Source organism: Chiloscyllium plagiosum, unplaced genomic scaffold, assembly GCF_037043375.1.
Source record: "Chiloscyllium plagiosum isolate Xiang-an unplaced genomic scaffold, Cpla_swu_hap1 HiC_scaffold_9, whole genome shotgun sequence".
Taxonomy (NCBI): Eukaryota; Metazoa; Chordata; class Chondrichthyes; order Orectolobiformes; family Hemiscylliidae; genus Chiloscyllium; species Chiloscyllium plagiosum.
Window position 1 is genome coordinate 99,231,683 of NW_028270147.1, and position 18,150 is coordinate 99,249,832.

An 18,150-nucleotide genomic window follows, 5' to 3' on the forward strand; every position below is an offset into this window, starting at 1 on the left:
CCCACCATTTGCAAACTCCTGAACTGTTCAATGCAAGGTTACTATTAAAGTAAGGAATTACTTACTCAGCAGCATGAATGATGGGTGATCACTTTCAATCCAAGCTTGCTATCAGCCAGGTTTCTGGTCTATATTATCATTACAATATAAATAAAACTTTTAATATTTTCCAGAAAAGATGTAAGAATGGTTTGTCTGCCACTGAGAAACATCAACTTAAGCCTCGGTACTTTTATTAAGTTGATAACATGTTCACATGTTCCCTTGTGTCGAGGCCAAATCTCTGCAACCTAAAGCTGTATATGCAGGAATACCTGCTGCTGCCGAGAATACCATCCTTTGTATTCATCGATATCGTGTTTTGTTCTGCATTCTGTAGAAGTGACAACACAAGAAATGGAGCTTTGAGCCCAATGTATCTGTGCTTCTGTTCTTTCGCTCCCTGCAATCTGGTTCCGACCTGTTATCAGCATATCCTACAAAGCTGTCAAAACATTTTTGCACTTGATCATGTGCATAGGAATGGGACTAGGTTGTTGAACCGCTCATCTGTTTGCACTTACTTCTATTATAATTGATTTACATCTCCCTCCCTTAATCTGTTTCCCTGAATAAACGTTCCCAAGAAACAAAAAAATCAGACTCACTTTTAAAATGTTCAATTAATTCAAAGCTCAGTTAATTCAAAACTAATGAAACGCTCTGCCTGCCTGAAAGGAAATGATGTTGCTTAGTTGCAGAAACCTGTCTTTGAATCTCATCTGTGTTTCACTGCTACGAATTCTGGAGCTGTTTCCTTTTAACTTTCCATGCGTCCATCTTGGTATCTCTCAGGTTCCAACTCGACAGGAGCAGCGGGATGCAGAACAACCAGGAGTGGAGAATGTTCCCAAAATGAGCCCCGCTTCCAGTCCCCGACAAACAGATACGGAGACGTGGAGTCCCTCCTCTGTTTCAACTTCAGGCAGTGAGACCAGCAGCATCACGCAAAAACTGAAGAAGATGCGCAGTCATATGGATGAAAAGTAATATCTCTGATGGCTCCTTATAAGGCATATTGCTGTGAAAGGCTGGCAAGCCTAAGCATCTCATTTGTCAGCTGGTGATGTTATAGAGAGGGTGAGAAAGAGAGAGACAGAGTGGCTCTGAGCAGAGAAAAATATATGAAGTCCATTTAACTCTGTTTTTCAAAGACAGTGTGTTTGCTGCATATGGTGCTTCTAATTATCCCCCCTGAGGTATTGTCATGTTTGACCCTGTGACTGGGGCAGCAAAACATAAATATGGCCTCACTGCTACTGCTCTCCAAGTAGTGGAGTTTTTTTCTTACCCTCATCTTCTTTACTTACACCCATTGCCCTGGTGCAACAGTCTCAGAATGGGATTGCAATGTGAAAACTTTCACTAGTGCAAAGCTTGCTTTGCCTTTCAGTGGAGTGTGTTGGGAAACTGGAGGTACATGCAAATGTTGCAGGAATTGTTTTTCCTGGTGGAATTATCAGCTTGACATCATTGTGTAAGCTTTTTTATCCTATGAAGGCAATTGAGTACACTACAGAGGATGCAAACAGGTCTTACTAGGGCAGTACCATGGCTCAATGGCGAGCCTGCTGCCTTACAGTGGCAGGAACCCGGGTTTGATTCTAACTTTAGGTGACTGTGTGGAGTTGGCACATTCTCCCCGTGTCTGCATGGGTTTCCTCCCGCGGTCCACAAATATACATGTTAGGTGGATTGGCCATGCTAAATTGCCCATAGTGCCTAGCGATATGCAGGCTAGGTGAATTAGCCATGGGAAATGCAGAGTTACACTGATAGCGAAGGGGAGTGAGCCTGGGTGGGATGCTGTTCGAAGGGTCATTATGGACTCAATGGGCTAAATGGCCTGTTTCTACACTGAGGGATTCTATGATTTGTTCCAATCAGTTCACATCAGTGTTACTGCTCCACTTGAGACTCCTGTCACCTTTGCTCATCTATTACCCTGACCCTCTATTCCTTTCTCCCTCTAATCTTGTCTATCTTCCCCTTAAACACCCGTATGATATTTGATTCAACCACTCCCTGTGCAGTCTTCATTGCTGTAATCCAATTCTGCAGAACTTCCATATCTCCCTGATGGATTTCTTGGTGACTACTTTGTGGCCTCAAGGTATGTTCTTCCCTGAGAAAGGAAACATTCTGTCTGTATCCAGTCTGCTGAACCCTCTCAACATTTTAAAGACCTCTATTATGTCCCTGTTTGGCCTTCTTTCAGGGGAAAGAGATGTAGCTTGTTAACCCTTTCCTGACATGTGAACCCACACATTTCTGTGACCAACCTTGTCAATCTTGTCTGTGTACCCACTTCAGTTTCCCCTTTTTCTATTTATAGTATGATGATCAGCCTGCACACAGTATCCAAGTGTTGTTTAAGCAAGGTTTGATTCAGGTTTAGCATATTTAATAAATAATTATATTGGGATGATGTGCTAGACTACTGATGTTTTTTTCTGATCTAATTAATTTAAATAAATGTGAGGTACTGCATTTTGGTAAGGCAAATCAGGGTAGGACTTAATGGGAAGGCCCTGGGCAGTGTTGCTGATCAAGGAGACCTTGGGGTGCAGGTTCCTTGTTCCTTGAAGACGGAGTTTCAGTCAGACAAGGTTGTGAAGAAACCGTTTGGTGTGCTTGCCTTTATTGGTCAGTGCATTGAGTATAAGAGTTGGCATGTCCTGTTATGATTGTACAGGAGGCCACTTTTGGAATAATGCATTCAGTGCTGGTGTGTTGTGAAACTTGAAAGGATTCAGAAAAGATTTACAAGGATGTTGCTAGGGTTGAAGGTTTCAGCTATAGGGAGAGGCTGAAGGGTAACCTTAAAAGTTTATAAAATCATGAGGGGCATGGATAGGGTGAATATCCGTGATCTTTTTCCCAGGATAGTGGAGTCGAAAACTGGAGAGCATAGGTAAGAAAGGAAAAATTTTAAAGTTACCTAAGGGGCAACTTTTTCACACATGTATGGAATGAACTGCCAGTGTTGGTGGTGCAGGCAGCAATAATTACAACATTAAACAAGGGTTTGTAAGCTGTGGTTGGGCTGTTAGGAAGGCAGTGCTTGACATTCTCCCACTATCTAAGTCAGAAAGAGAAATGGAGCTGGGGTTGGCTTTGATGAGCTCTGTTGCCATTTGAAGTTAATGAATCCGAGCAGAAGGGGTTGTGTTGAGGTAGAGGTGTAGGGAGGTTGGCTACAAATGTTTTGATGGAATATTTGGAATTTCTCCTGAAGAATGTAAGGTTTTCTTGAGTATCTTAAGATAAAGCAATTTTGGGATGATACTCAGCTGTTTTGTTTTTCTTGTTTTGCTCCTTTTGTTGTAAACATTGCTCTCCTGTCACCACTACTTCTCTGTCCTTAACGTCTCATCACTGGGCTTCCCTCAGTGTCTGTTTTCCCAACGTACATCCCAAATTCCAGCTGTACATCTACAACCAGCTGGTCAGGTACTGTGCAACCTCTGCTTCTCACTGATCGAGCATGCTCTGTTTCGTCACATGCATGTGGATGATGTGGGGGTTGGTGGAGGGTCAAGGGAAACGAATTGTGTAGAGAAATGTGCATTCCTTTGGCTTTGTTGTGGCTTCACATAGATGCAGAAAGCAGCTAGTTGGCAATATACTGCAGACTTTATAATTAATCTGGAACCTGCTTTTAAAGGGGTATTACTGTGAAAGCAAGAAGTTGAAGTTACACAAACAATCTTGAGCTGCTCATGCGAACAGGATACAATACCCTGTTTAACGTTGAATTGGACTTTCGCAAATAGTCTGGCAGAGTTAGCAGCCCACTAATCTTGATAAATGTAGCTTTAAGAAATCTGAAATTTGAAATGTAAGCTTGAACTTTCAGATGGCAGTGCCTCTTTAAGACTGCAAATGTGTCTTTGGTGAACATATGAGGTTGTCTTATGGATGTGAAAACTTGATTGGCATGTAACCATCACAGTCGACATGAGTATCTCCAACTACATGCAGCTACTTTTGTTAAAATGCCTGTCAGTTTAATAGTGCTGTCAGATCTCAAATCTTTGTTAAAAATTGAAAGTACCAATAAGAAATAATATTCAGTGCTCAGGGCTGCATTTAGTAGCAACTGGACAAACTCAGGAGCATTTTGGATGAGTTTAGCAGTGGCAGGAATTCTGTATTGATTTCTAATTTGAATTTAATCTTGCTTCAGAGCTACTTGATTTCCCCTTTTTTATTTTGTTTTAAACTGCATTCAAAATTAAGTTTGTTACTTTAATACTTTTCTGCAGCTCCTTCGTGGACTCCCACAGAAAAGATAATCACATCTCCCTCTTTTTGCTTTGGATTAGTGTTTTTGCAAGTTGACTGTTGGTATTTCTACCGTACAGGATCTGTTATGGGATTAATATACCATCTTCTTCCTGCTCAGTTTTCAAGAGAAAAGGGCTTGGCATTGATGGCAGGGTAACTTACCTGGGATCTTAACTGGATCAGTCACATAAATACTCTGGCTGCAAGAGCAGCTCAACAGCTGGGTGTTCTGCGATGATTAACTGACCAAAGCCTGAGAGGCACTTTTTGGGAGAGTGATGGAATACTCTCCATGTGCTTGCATGAGTACTGCTCCAATAGCAAGGAAAATGCTTGACATTGTCCTGAGCAAAGCAGCCCACTTGGTTGACACTCCACCCATTGATTTCCTCCTCAATGGCACACATTTGCAGCAGTGTGTACCAGATATGAGATGCACTACAGCAAGTAACCAAGGCTCTTTTTACAGCACCGTCCAAACCCATTTTCCGCGCCATCTAAAGACAATGGGAGCTACTGCTCCCTTACTAATGCTACCACCTCCCAAATCCCTTCCAAGCTGCATAACATTTTGAATTGGAATTATATCACTAAACCTGGAACACATCCTGACAGCACTGTGGGTGTACTTCAAGAGGGCAGCATACCACCACTGAAGGGCAATTGGGAATGAGCAACAAATGCTGGTTTCATTGGCACTACTCTTATTCCTTGAAACTATCTTCAATGAAAGCAAGTAACACAAATATACCCCTTGGTACAGTGCAGCTGTGTACACAATCTCCAGAGACTGTGCTATAAATTTTTCCTGTTCTAAATAGTATTTTCTTTAGAACGCTGCATCTAACTGAATATTTATTCATTAAATAATCATGAGAGAGGAAAAGGTTTTGTCATTTTGCAGCAATGGAATAGTATTTTGTGATAATCCAGTTTAATTGAAGATCTCTTTGTCTTATACAATGTGATGTGAATGTTTAGATTACATGTCGGCTGTACTACATTTCTGAAAGAAATTCACCCAGAATTAGTGAAATCGTTGAAAAATATTGCAGAATTTGAAGTGTGAATTATGTTTGTTGTGTGAATGTTGTAATATTGGAAAGCTAATACAAACTAGCACGTTCTCCCAGGGTAAATTAAATACCACTGGAACTTTGTAATAATCATGCTTGTGTAAACCTTTAAAGAGGCTGTAAAAAAGAATAAGCTTTTTCTTTTGTGATCCAGATAAGCAATTAACATGTTTTAGAAGTATTTGTATATTTTTGCTGTTAGTAACATGAAAAGCAAGATAATAATAAGCCTCTTGAGCCTGCTCTGTCATTCAATATGATCATGACTGATCATCCAACTCCATACCCTAGTCCCAATTTCTCCCATACTATTTGATCTCTTTAGCCCTAAGAACTATATCTAACCCTTGAAAATATTCAATGTTTTGTCCTGAAATACATTTTGTGGCAGAGAATTTTGTTGGTTCAACACTGTATGAAGAAATTTCTCCTTATCTCAGTTCTGAATAGCCTAACCTATTCTAATCCTTTCGACTATGACCACTGGTTCTGGCCTACCCCACCATGAAGGCCAACATCCCATTTGCCTTCACCACCTGCTGCACCTGCATGCTTACTCTCAGTGACTGGTGTACAAAGACACCCTTTGTTGTCACTCTCCCTTTCCTAATCTAGTCAGATCATCTCGCTGTCTGTTTTTGCAACCAAAAATCTCACATTTATCAAAATTATCTTTCATCTGCCATGCATTTTCCCAATCACTCAACTTATGTAAATCACACTTGAAGCATCTCTGCATCCTCCTCACAGTTTCCCCTTCCACCCAGCTTTGTGTCACCCACAAACTTAGAAATAGTAATAGTTCCCTCATTTAAATCATTTGTATATATTGTGAATAACTGGGTTTGAACCACTGATCCCTGCGGTACCTCACTGGTCACTGGCTGCCACTCAGAAAATGGCCTGTTTATTCCAGCTCTTTGTTTCCTGTCTGCCAACTAGCTCTCTGTCCATGCAAATACACTCCCCCCAATCTCTCACATTATATGCTAATTTCTTATGTGGGACCTGATCAAAAGCATTCTGAAGTCAAAGTAACACCCACTGGTTGCCCCTTATCAATTCTACTCATTAGATCCTCAGAATTTCAGTAGATTTGCTAAATATGATTCCCCTCTTTTAAATCCATGCTGACTCTGTCCAATCCTGTCACTGTTCAGTAAGGAACTTGACTGTATGCCAATATAGCTTGTAAATGTATCTGCTCCCAGAATTTGGAAAGCAGGCACACTGCCCTCCAAAGAAAAATCTGCTGTCGCAGGCTTCACTCTTATTGCATACATTTATTGTCCACTTCTTTCATGTGATCATTGATTTTACAAACAATTTCCAAAATTCTTTAAATCCTGAAGAAATGTGATGCTAGCCCTTTGTAGAAGTGAATGGAAAGTGTGATGCTTGCTTGTCCTTTGTCTCTATGGATCAGACCTAACCGAACCTTTAGCAAGATGTGGGATGTGTCCAACAAACATTTTTAAAAAGCAAAGATTATTCTCTGAGATTTAAGTGTTCAATTAGGTATGATCAAAAAATCTCGCAAAAATTGAGAGTTTGTTTTCAGCTCCTTTAAAGAGACATGCTCTAGGCCGACAATTTTGTGACATGTGATCATTCTTTGATAAAGGTGGCTGTGTCCAACACTGCAGGATGTTGTGCTGAAGTGCCTAATTGGGTGGGTGAGCTTTATTACTGGTGTAACTTGGCTCATTTTGAGATGGAATGCTACTTTGAGTTAAATCTTGTTTTTAAACTGAGGTATCCTTGTGTAACACAAGTGTGGAAACTATGCTCACGTTTACGCTTTTGACTCACTTTTGCAGATTAGTATATTTCCGTTCTGTTTTATGAATAAAGTTTTATAGAAAATGCAGTGCTGCGAAATTCAGGTCCAGCAGCATCACTGAAGAGAAAAAGATGTTATATGCTTCAAGTCCAGTGACCTGTTGTTTGTTCAGACAGAGAGTTAGTGAACTTAAAACATAACCTTTCTTTCTCTTCACAGATGCTGTCAGACCTGCTGAGTTTCTCCAGCACTTTGTTTCTTTGGTTCAGATGTTCAGCATCTGCGGTTCTTTGTTTTGTTACAGATGCTAATAATTTGACTTGGGGAGCGAGAGGCAGCAACTGTGATAAATTAGGATAAAAATCCCCCACTAAGGCAAAAAGACATAATTCTTTACACTTTGCAAAACACTGTACTGTAAATAGGAAGTGCAATTGAGCCAAATGCAAGAAGGCTTAGCATCTGACTTGTCTCAAACCTCTTTCTAAACTTGTGAGGACCAGGCTATCAGAATTTTGTTTGCTCGCTTCCTTTGAGATCACAGTTCACTAATGTCCCAGTACCAATCCCTGGGCCGGGCCAGGTTACCAATTGCAGTGGGGTGGGGAAATCTGTGTCAGACTGAAGTTTTTTTTAAGAGCAGCATTGCACATTGAAATTGATGGTTTTGACTAATATTGCATCAGCAGACTTGGAGGAAATCCTTTTGAATGTGTTGATTAACTGCTCTGAGCCTATTTACATGCAGTAGTGCTGCAATGTTCTACGATGTGTGAAGTGTACAAGGAGACCTTGCCCTGAATTTTGTTTGTGTTGTGAAACTATAACCCAAACAGTGTTGAATTTAAAAAGTAAGAATTATACATTTTGAGCTGCAGGTTAATGTCCGATTTTAGAAATGAATATCGGCAGCTAGCTGACACTTCCTTTCTCTCTCTCCCCCGTCCTGCTTGCATGTCCATCAGGTTCCTCACTGAACGGGAGCAGAAGCTGATGCATCGGCGACGACATGCAGAGGAGCTGCTGGAGTGGAAGCGGCGGCTCGATGCTGAGGAAGCTGCGATCCAGCAATTGGAAAATCAGGCTCTGGCTGCTTGGGACAAGGAGCTCATGGGAAAGAGAGAGGCAAGGAAGAAGATTCCCAAATCGAAAGGTAATGTTAGCCTCTGTTTCTTGTTTGTTTGTTTTCTCTTCGAGACAGTAATGCATTTACTGTAGTTCTGACTACTTTCAAGTGCACTTTGGTATCGCTGATTGTCATGGCACGTGTGAGGTGATGTATTGATGTGTAAATGTCATCAGTCTGGATTCATGCAGAAGAAGCAAGGTGTAAACCTGGCCTTTTATTTTGCCTGTCTCATTCATTCAAGGAAATCACGTTTCCCAACCATCTGCCGTGATCCATTTAATCAGCATAGCTCAGATGTTGGAATTATCATCTTTCTCAATGGTACCTTGACACAATAGCCCAGTGTAGTTTCCCACTCACCCTCTCGAGGGAGGCTGAAGTTTCAGATTTGAATTCCTTTCACTGCTGTTGGTTGCACATCACTTGCAGAGTTGAGAAGCAGCAAAAGTTGTAATCAGTGTGAGAGCTTGGACGTTGTTTACACAAGACTATGTGGCCACTTTGTTAACACGGAAGAATCTAGTTTTCTTTGCAAGTTCCACCACCTTGCATGGTGGGATGATGACATGAGTTCTGTCACAGGAGGTTTTCCCTCTCGTTTGGCTTATTACTGTATTGTCACTGTAATTGAGGCCGACAGCCCAGAATTAAGTCAGCATCGGTGTGGTAGATTGTCTGTTAACATCGCGTTCTGTCAGTTTCCTTTGGAATCTCTGAAGTTGAACAGTAAGAGCTGAATGCCTGTGCAAGTTTGATTTCATTGGTCTGTAACTTCAGTCATGTTGCACCTGTCTAAATTGGAGAAAGAATGTCACCAGCTTTTCAGAAAAAATTGCACACCACTGAAGTATTCAACAAAGAAAAGTCAACTCCAACAGGTTTGCCTGTTTCTGACTCTCCAGCTGTGTCCCTTTGCCACTCCAGCCTCTCATTTGCTATCCTCAGCTGGTCCACACCCTTTATATCTCAGCAGCATGTTCCAGCGTTGAGTAAACCCAGCATTTACTAATCACAAACCTGTCTCTGGAAAGTTACATGCCTCCTGCCTCATCATCCACAACTCTCACCCAGAGACTTGACCATTCCATCCTCTTCTGGTCAGATTTCTGTCCTTATACTCCATGAATGTGAGCACTTCCAAACGTCTGGAAAGAGCGCTTATTCTGAAAATTATCAGACTGTCCTTAATTGACCTTTGCCTCCCAATTTTTCAACATCTCCAATCTAATTTGCACATTTAAGAAAGCCCTTCATGATGAATCCCTGTCTCTCTATGTGACTTTTAGTCTAACATCATCCTTCAACCTCTTGTGGTCTTCATTTCGCTTCCAGAGTTAACCTAAATCATGACCATGTATAGTAGCCCGATGGCAGAATTCATTTCCAAATCCCATTCCTCTCCTGTCTTTCAAATGCACATCTTTTGCAAGCTTTTAGTCTCCAGCTTCTCATTTTGGCTTTTTCCTCAATATGGTTCGAACCATGCTCACCGTTACTGACTGCCCACATAGTTCTGCTGTGTGATCGGCCGGTGTGTACGGTGATACTGCAGGTCTGAGGAATTGATGTGTTCGGTGATACTGTGGCTCCCAAGTGGTCAGCGTGTCCATTGCGTGAGGCTTTGTCAGTGGTTCAGCAGGTTTGATTAAAGTTGTTGAACAGGTTGTGAGAAGTGTCGCCAAGAGTTAGTGTCCAAGTTGAATTTGATTGTAAGGAGACCTGTTAACATCCATTGGGTGGATCTTCAACAGAAACTACGTCAGACCAGAAAAATCCAAGGGGAAATTAACTTTGCTTTTGCTGAAGATGCTGTAGAGATTGAGACATTGGTTCATGCAGCGGCTGAGGAGCTGTGCAAATGGCAGGAACTTGGCCATGATCTGGGGGATTTGCAAATACCCCCAGACTTTGGGAATTATAAATGGAAGGATGAAGAGAGTGTCAGCAGAAGAGCTTATTGTGAGGTGAGACCCAGATTTTGCATTTGAAAACAAAATTATTTTTTCTTAGTTAAGCAAGAAAGGTATGGGTGAAGAGTGCTCCACAGCAGCTCTGATTGATGATATGTATAACAGAGCATGTTAAAAACATTATCTCGATCCTGATGACTGTATTGAATTCAATTTACCATTTTGCCCCTTTCCTAAAAATCCAAAGTCCCTTTCTCCTCCACTGTTTGTACTCTCCCATTATTAATTTATCATCCTCATCATCATCATACTGTTATCCATTTAACCCCATCTGTCATAACTTTGCCCAGTCTGAGAATCTGCAGATTCTGTTTCTATTTACATAATATATCGTGTCCCTTCCAGCCACTCAGTACTTTTTTTCAAATTCTTCTCTATCGTTTCAGTCTTTCTATTGCTGTTTCCATTGGTTGATAATACAAGATTTGATTATTATTCACCTACTTAAAACTCTCTAGAATCTTGATCTGGAATCTAGAATTTAGAATCATGGGTCATTCCATAACTTTCAGATAAAGAAAGCCTTAAAGGTTGAACTTCTCAATCTGTGCTCATGTTTGTACCTCTTTTCCTGATAACATCTTGAGAATTTGCACGATGTTGAGATTCCCAAAATTGACCAAAGTATTCTAAGATCTTATGCAACTTAACGTGGCTTAAATTGTTTTTGTTTATGTGGCCTTTGTTCTTATCTGATTAGGCAAGAGTTTTTTAAAAAAGATTTTTAGTGCTACTTTGAAGAGGAGTGGAGTTCTCCCTCATGGTCCTGGTCAATCTACGACATGAGTCTGTATGACTAAATGTTTACTGAACCATTTCTCTAATTTGTGGTAACTTGCTGTGTGAAAATTTGTTGCAGCTTTTGACGATATTATAATTAGTGGCTATACTTCAAAGGTTGGGAACAACATGGTACAAGTGTGAAAAGTTATATATGTTTGCAAGTTGTTTTTGACAATTTGAGGTTAAGGTGGGTGACTTGAGCATTGGTTACAAAGTATTGTCCAGCACGCAGACCAAGTTCTTTACTGTTACAACAATGCAACTTCTATTTTACTGTGGCACTGACATTGAAGTGTACACTGGATCACTCCTCCCAGTAACTCAGACTTGAAACACTGCAATGTGAACTTTTTACCACGGTCTAAAGTCAACATCAAGCTGCTCATTGTCTAGCCTGACTTCCCTTTGAGCACAGTTTGTGAAGTGTTGCACTTTGCCAGGGACTGAGAATGGGCATGTGTAAATCAGCTTTTCATTCACAGAGCAAATTTGGGACTGTTCATTTCCTTTGTTTTGTCTTTATAACTCGACTCTAATGTATCTTCAGTCTGAGCTGTTTCCCACACCAACATTTCTGGGCATGTTACTTGCCTTTGACAGTGTTAGCCGAGAAACCTATCAAAATCTTCCTGCTTGGAGCCATGTGAGGCAGTGGTCAGTGGTTAGGTCATATAGCTTTGAAGCACTCATCTGTTAAATTGAGAATTATTTGACCTTCTTGAAATGCTGGGTGCGCTGTATGAATCCATGTCAGCCCCAATATTTATTGTGAGACTTCCCACAGCGCTGATCTTCAGTTAGCTGCCTACATTCAATTAAAGGCAGAACATTTTTGGAATTTGACAAAGCAGAGGTTTCTTCGAAGATGCTGTAGGCAAAGTGCTGAACTATGAAATGCAGTAAATCAATCAGTGAATAATTAATCATTTCTCAGCCAAGGTCTTAGGCAAGGGAAAATGTCAAACCTTCTCTCAATTTGGGAGCATCGCATGTTACCTTAAAGTAGTATTGTCTGTGCTTTTGGATCTCACTACTGTTATTCATTTCAATTATAATTAAGTTTTAAAGCATTTCGCAGATTTTTGTTTCATTGAACATGCTTTGAGTTCCATCCAATTTTACATAATTCAGAATGGGGGAAGAATTAGAAGGTCGAAGCATCAAAGTCTTCATTGAGTAGTTTTAGGGAAGGCTAATGGATTGGGGGTGGTTTGGTCTGTATTTAGGGTGTGTGCAACAGCTGCCATTTCTCCTGTGCTTCTACCCACAGATCTTCATTTCTAATGAAGTTTTAAAGTTATTTGGGTTGAACGAAGAGCAACATCAGAAGACGGCTTGGCAGAAGTTGAAGAAATTTGGCAACAAACAACGTGATCGGGTGGACCATATTTTGGTAAGTGCTTCAGTTTAGGAACTGTTCAGTTTTATATTGTACCACTGCATCACAATTATGAACACCTCATTGTACATCTGAATTTTCTATTATTTCAAATGACAAAGGCTTTATCTGTCTTTGGCTTACCTGTCTGGCTATCCTGCATTTGTCCAGAAAATGCTTCAACTTTCTGACTGAATTGAAAACTTGGCCCTCGCTGGAGTAATTTGCTGAAACTCAATACCAGCTTTTCATTAGTTGCCACAAAAGTTTCAAAGAAATTCAGAAGTACATTGAATTCCTTACTTACCTAATAAAAGCAAATTACTGCAGATGCAGGAATCGGAAACCAAAGGAGAAAATGCTGGAAAATCTCAGCGGGTCTGACAGCATCTGTAATGAGAGAAAAGAGTCAGTTAGACTTGAAACGTCAGCTCTTTTTTCTCCTTACAGATGCTGCCAGACCTTCTGAGATTTTCTAGCATTTTCTCTTTTGGTTCCTCACTTACCTGTCTTTTAGACCCAGTTTTACAGTAAGTACAGGTCAGGGTTCTTTGCTTAACAAGAGTTACATTTTGTTACAAAAAAATGCAAATAATTACCAACCACTGGCATATAACTACTAACTAAAACTAACAACCCCTCCCACATGCATTCCTCATTACACATACACAGACAGAAAGACAGGGACAAAGTGCACTGGGTGTTTTGCATAAAGGGAAAGACTGGGAACGTACTTCCAATGTTACCTATTGATGGCTTTTCCTGAGATAATCCTTGTGCTGATCAGAATGCTGTTCCTTTATCTTCCTTCTCCAGATGCTTCCATTGGTTTTCAGAAGGCACAGGGTGACTAGTTCACACATGTACAAGTCTGTAACTTATTAATTAATAGCCACAGATTACAGCAAGTGCTGAAGGGAAAAGAAGCTGGTTTTCTTCAGGCTTTTTACTGCAGAGACAGATCCTTAACTTGTGGAGATCTGGTGATTTCTCAATTCATTTGTATACAGCCCCAGCTGATCAGTTACCTGGGAGCCAATCTCCGTTTTTGTCCAAAGGATATTTGTCTGTGGCCTAGTGACTAGTTAGCTACTTACTATTGACTGAAGCTCCCGTTGAACACAGCCCTTGGCTGCAGCTTGTCTGAAAGCCATCTAATACTGCTTGAACTGTGTGAGTAGCACTTAGTGCATGTCAAGGAACTTGCTACTGTGAAGTGCCAGCAATCCCTGAACAATCCTTGGGTTTTAAAATTGCTTTATTCCCATCTGAGTCCAAAATCAAAAGTATAAAAAAATTAGAAGACAGTTTTTGCAGACCTTTCCAGTCGTCCCCATGTGTTGGTGTGTCACAGCACAACATGTGTCAGCAGATTGATGAGTTTAACAGGTCTGTAAGAACACCGTTATCTTCAGGCCACACCACCACCTTGACTTGGTCAGATATCACCTTTCCTTTTATGTTTACATGTTTAATCTCCTGGAATCCCTGAGTTTGCAGTGCTGTGGGAGTACCTTCAACACGTAGGCTGCAGCACTTCAAGAAAAATATCTTTCCGTGGAGAAATGGGGGGGGGGGCGGCAGCATGCATCCCAACACTGAAGTTTTAAAAAATTGGGTGCTTGATATGCCAAAAAAATCAAATCATTGCTTTTTTTCCCTCTTTGGATCAAACACTTCCAGCTGATAGTGCGTGTCCATTAGGCAAGGGTTGAAAGTCTCTGCTCTGCATCAGCTCAAGTAGTGATACCGTCAGGCCACAGCTACACAAGGGCAGAGGGCCAGCCTAAAGCTACAACATGTAATTCAGTTACACTCACCAGCTCTTTCCTTGTGGTGGGTATTCCTTTCTGGTTGTGCGTGCTGAGTAAAACTCGTTTATTATGTTACTGGCAACATTGGTGATTGATCTCACTGGTTTGAGGAGTTGTGACGTTGGAATCAAATTCAAAACCAGGTAGGAACAGGATTAAGCCAGCAGCACCCTTCAGTCTGTTCTCGTACTCCTAATCATAGCTGATTTGTATCTTAATTCTGTATATTGATTTCCTAATTGCTCCTAACTGTTATTTGACCTTACAAATATTTCTCAACACTCATATTGAAATGCTGTAACAGTCACAATAGTTTTTAAGGCCAGAGGGAACCCGATTATTTTAGTATTGTTTGTGTGACAAAAGGCTTCTTCACATCACCCCCTAACCAACCTAAGTCTTATTTTCCTGCATGCCCTATTTCTGGCATGCCTCGCTAAAGGAATTAGTTTCTCACTTCCTTCACTGTCAAATCGTTTAATCATCTCAGTCACTTCTATCGATCCATCCCCTAGTCATCAATACTCAAGAGAACGCAGGCCTCGTTTATCAAATAAAAGTAAAAAATGCTGGAAATATTCAGGTCAGACCTAATTTATGTAGCCATTCCTTAACCTTCCCAGCCTTGGTATTGTTTTGTACAAGAATAACTAGTGACTCTCCATTGATCTCACAGTGAGCCCTCCAGAACTCCTGTCCAAGCTCCACTGCTGTGTGGGAATGGCCACTTGTGTGATCCTGGACACAAGGAAAGTGGGAGGCCTGAAGTCTGAGTGATTTTAGGGCAAACACTGCTTGGTACGAAAGGAAAGAGCTGTAACAAATAAATCTTGATATAAAAACAATAACACCTCCTCTGTTTTTTCTGGCAGGTTCAAGAGCTTTATGAGGAGGAAGCCCAATGGGTGAATTATGTTGAGGATGAGCTTTGTGTGAAGATGCAGTTGGCAGATGATATTTTTGAAGCTCTGATAAAAGACACAATAAATGTACTGAATCAGATTCATGGGCAACAGTTAAAACTCATGTTATCCTAACACGGGCCATGCCATCGGCCAACTTGTGGACTCCAGAAGGAAACCAAACCTCATGCCCCGAGCAGAAGAGAATCTACCTCGGCCTCTGAACTCCTCTCTCTGATTGAGTTTTGACATCTGGCATAGAATTTCCTCAATAAGTAGCTGGTTTGGGATATCGATCCTTACTGGCGTCAGCCGACTGGCAGGATGTGGATACCAGAAGTGCCAATCTTTCTCCCTACCTGTTTATATACAACCCAAACCCATTTATTTATCCAAACTGTAGCATAGACTTGAATTCAAAGAAGTTTGCACATTCAATTTTGTATTTGTATTTACACCTACATTTCCCTTTTTAAAAAGTATATCTAGTGGTGCAATGATATGTGTTTGGTGTATGTTAGCTCTGAGAGTTGAAACAATGGCTGATATCAGACACTGAATACTCCCTCTGAGTGAGGAGGACTATATCTGCATGACTGAAGTGGAAGGCAGAGGTATTGAGGATTTTAAATACTTGCACTTACTTCATTATGATAAGTCTTGATTTTATTTTTTGGTTTTAAATGGGCGGCACGGTGGCTCAGTGGTTAGCACTGCTGCCTCACAGCGCCAGAGACCCGGGTTCAATTCCTGCCTCAGGTGACTGACTGTGTGGAGTTTGCACGTTCTCCCCGTGTCTGCGTGGGTTTCCTCCGGGTGCTCCGGTTTCTTCCCACAGTCCAAAGATGTGCAGGTCAGGTGAATTGGCCATGCTAAATTGCCCGTAGTGTTAGGTAAGGTGTAAATGTAGGAGTATGGGTGGGTTGCGCTTCGGCGGGGCGGTGTGGACTTGTTGGGCCGGAAGGGCCTGTTTCCACACTGTAATGTAATCTAAATCGTAATCTAATCTAAATTATTTCAGAAAGGACAATTGATTTTTATTCATGTAAATGGACTGTATTTGTGATATTCGTTTTCAGGAAAAAGTTGCAAACTTTGAGCAGCTTTTGAGATCACTTGCACTGATTCAGAACTTCTTCAGAACTTTCTCTCTCTCTTTCTCTCTCCTTCAGAACTCATTCTCTCTTGCTCTCTCTCACTCTCGCTCTCTCTCTCTCTCTCTCCATACTACAGGAATCTCTCTTTCTCCCTCCTTTCTCATCACTCCTGATCATTTCTGTTGCATGCTGCTTCTATCTGTTAATTTTCCCTAATGTTCCTCTTTTTTTAGTAAATATTTATTGAAAAAATATTATATTATAATACAGTAATGTCAATAAACCGCCGGCTGTTGTTCAAGATACAGTTGTCTCATATTTGCTTAACTAAAACCAAATCAGCACAAACTCAAATTAAATAAACTAACATTAAATTTAATGTGGTGGGCGGCATGGTGGCACAGTGGTTAGCACTGCTGCCTCACAGCGTCAGAGACCCAGGTTCAATTCCCACCTCAGGCGACTGACTGTGTGGAGTTTGCACATTCTCCCCGTGTCTGCGTGGGTTTCCTCTGGGTGCTCCGGTTTCCTCCCACAGTCCAAAGATGTGCACGTCAGGTGAATTGGCCATGCTAAAATTGCCCCTACTGTTAGGTAAAGGGGTAAATGTACGGGAATGGGTGGGTTAAGCTTCGGCGGGTTGGTGTGGACTTGTTGGGCCGAATTGCCTGTTTCCACACTGTATGTAATCTAATCTTAATTACAATCCACTAAAATTAAATTGCTCTACATTGTACTATATTACATGACTCCATTTGCCGCACCCTCCAACAAGGCTCCTGTCCACAGGAGCAACAGTGATTATACCCGTATTTACGAGACCACCCCCCCCACCCACCAACTCTCTGGGGTCCCCGGACCACCACATACAGCCCTCGTGCCGATATAAAGGCCCTAATCAGTACTGCCGACAGATCCATGTTGATGTAAATTAGAAAGGGCCATGTCTTATAAAATTGCTCCATTCCGTGGTGCCCCATACTGTCAGGTAATCTTGTGGGCCGTGCTCCATCACAAGTCTGTGCCACCCTGCAAGACCTGGAGGCTTTGCTGATATTCATTTCATTAGGATGTCCTTCCTCTCACAATGTGTACGAATGTTGAATAACCTCCTCCCATGCTCACCCAAAGAGGGAAGTTTCGGTCATCCCAAAAGGAGGGACACCAGATCCTCCCAAACTTCCATTCCCAGGATTGTCTCCAGCTCATTCACTATGGCCCCCCAGGATCCGCGGATCTTGTAACAGGACAAAAAACAATGTGTAAGGATGTCAATACTGTTTTTACATTTGGATCATTTCAGGGAAGACACTTTCTTCAACTTTGCTAATCTCTCTGGCTCCATTTGGGCCCTGGGGAGGATCTTCAATTGCATCGCTTGTGCCTTATCGCAGATTGAAATTTTCTTTACATCCCCTCATACGTCCTCCCACATTTCCGATGAGATTTCTTCCCTTACTCCTGATTCTAAATTTCCTTGACTCTCTCCATGTCCCCCAAGGCATTCCCTCTCTGCAGATGATATGTGGTACTAACTGAAAGACTGCCCCCACATCAGAGCACTCTTCATTCTCTCCGACTTGTCAGGCTGGGTCAAGAACATAGTCTTCTGTATGTAATCCCTAACCTGGAAATATCAGAAAAGGTCCCTCTTGGGGATTCCGTATTTCTGACCTAATTGGCTAAAAGACATCAAGACCTCTCCCTCAAATAAATCTCCCAGACAGGGGATTCCTTTCCGCTTCTATGCTCTGACACCAGAGATCTTTGATCCCAGTCTCAATCCTGGAGCTCCCACTAACGGGGTGAATGGCAAATTGCCCCCACCCTGCCGCATTATCCTCCATGCTTTACCGTATTTATGCTAATCAGACTTTCACAATGCGCAC

General features: G+C 41.5%; 1 pseudogene; it reads left to right on the forward strand.

The window, feature by feature from the left end:
* LOC148149211 (centrosome-associated protein 350-like) overlaps positions 1 to 18,150 on the forward strand; it is a 741,086-nt pseudogene that overhangs the window by 66,337 nt on the left and 656,599 nt on the right.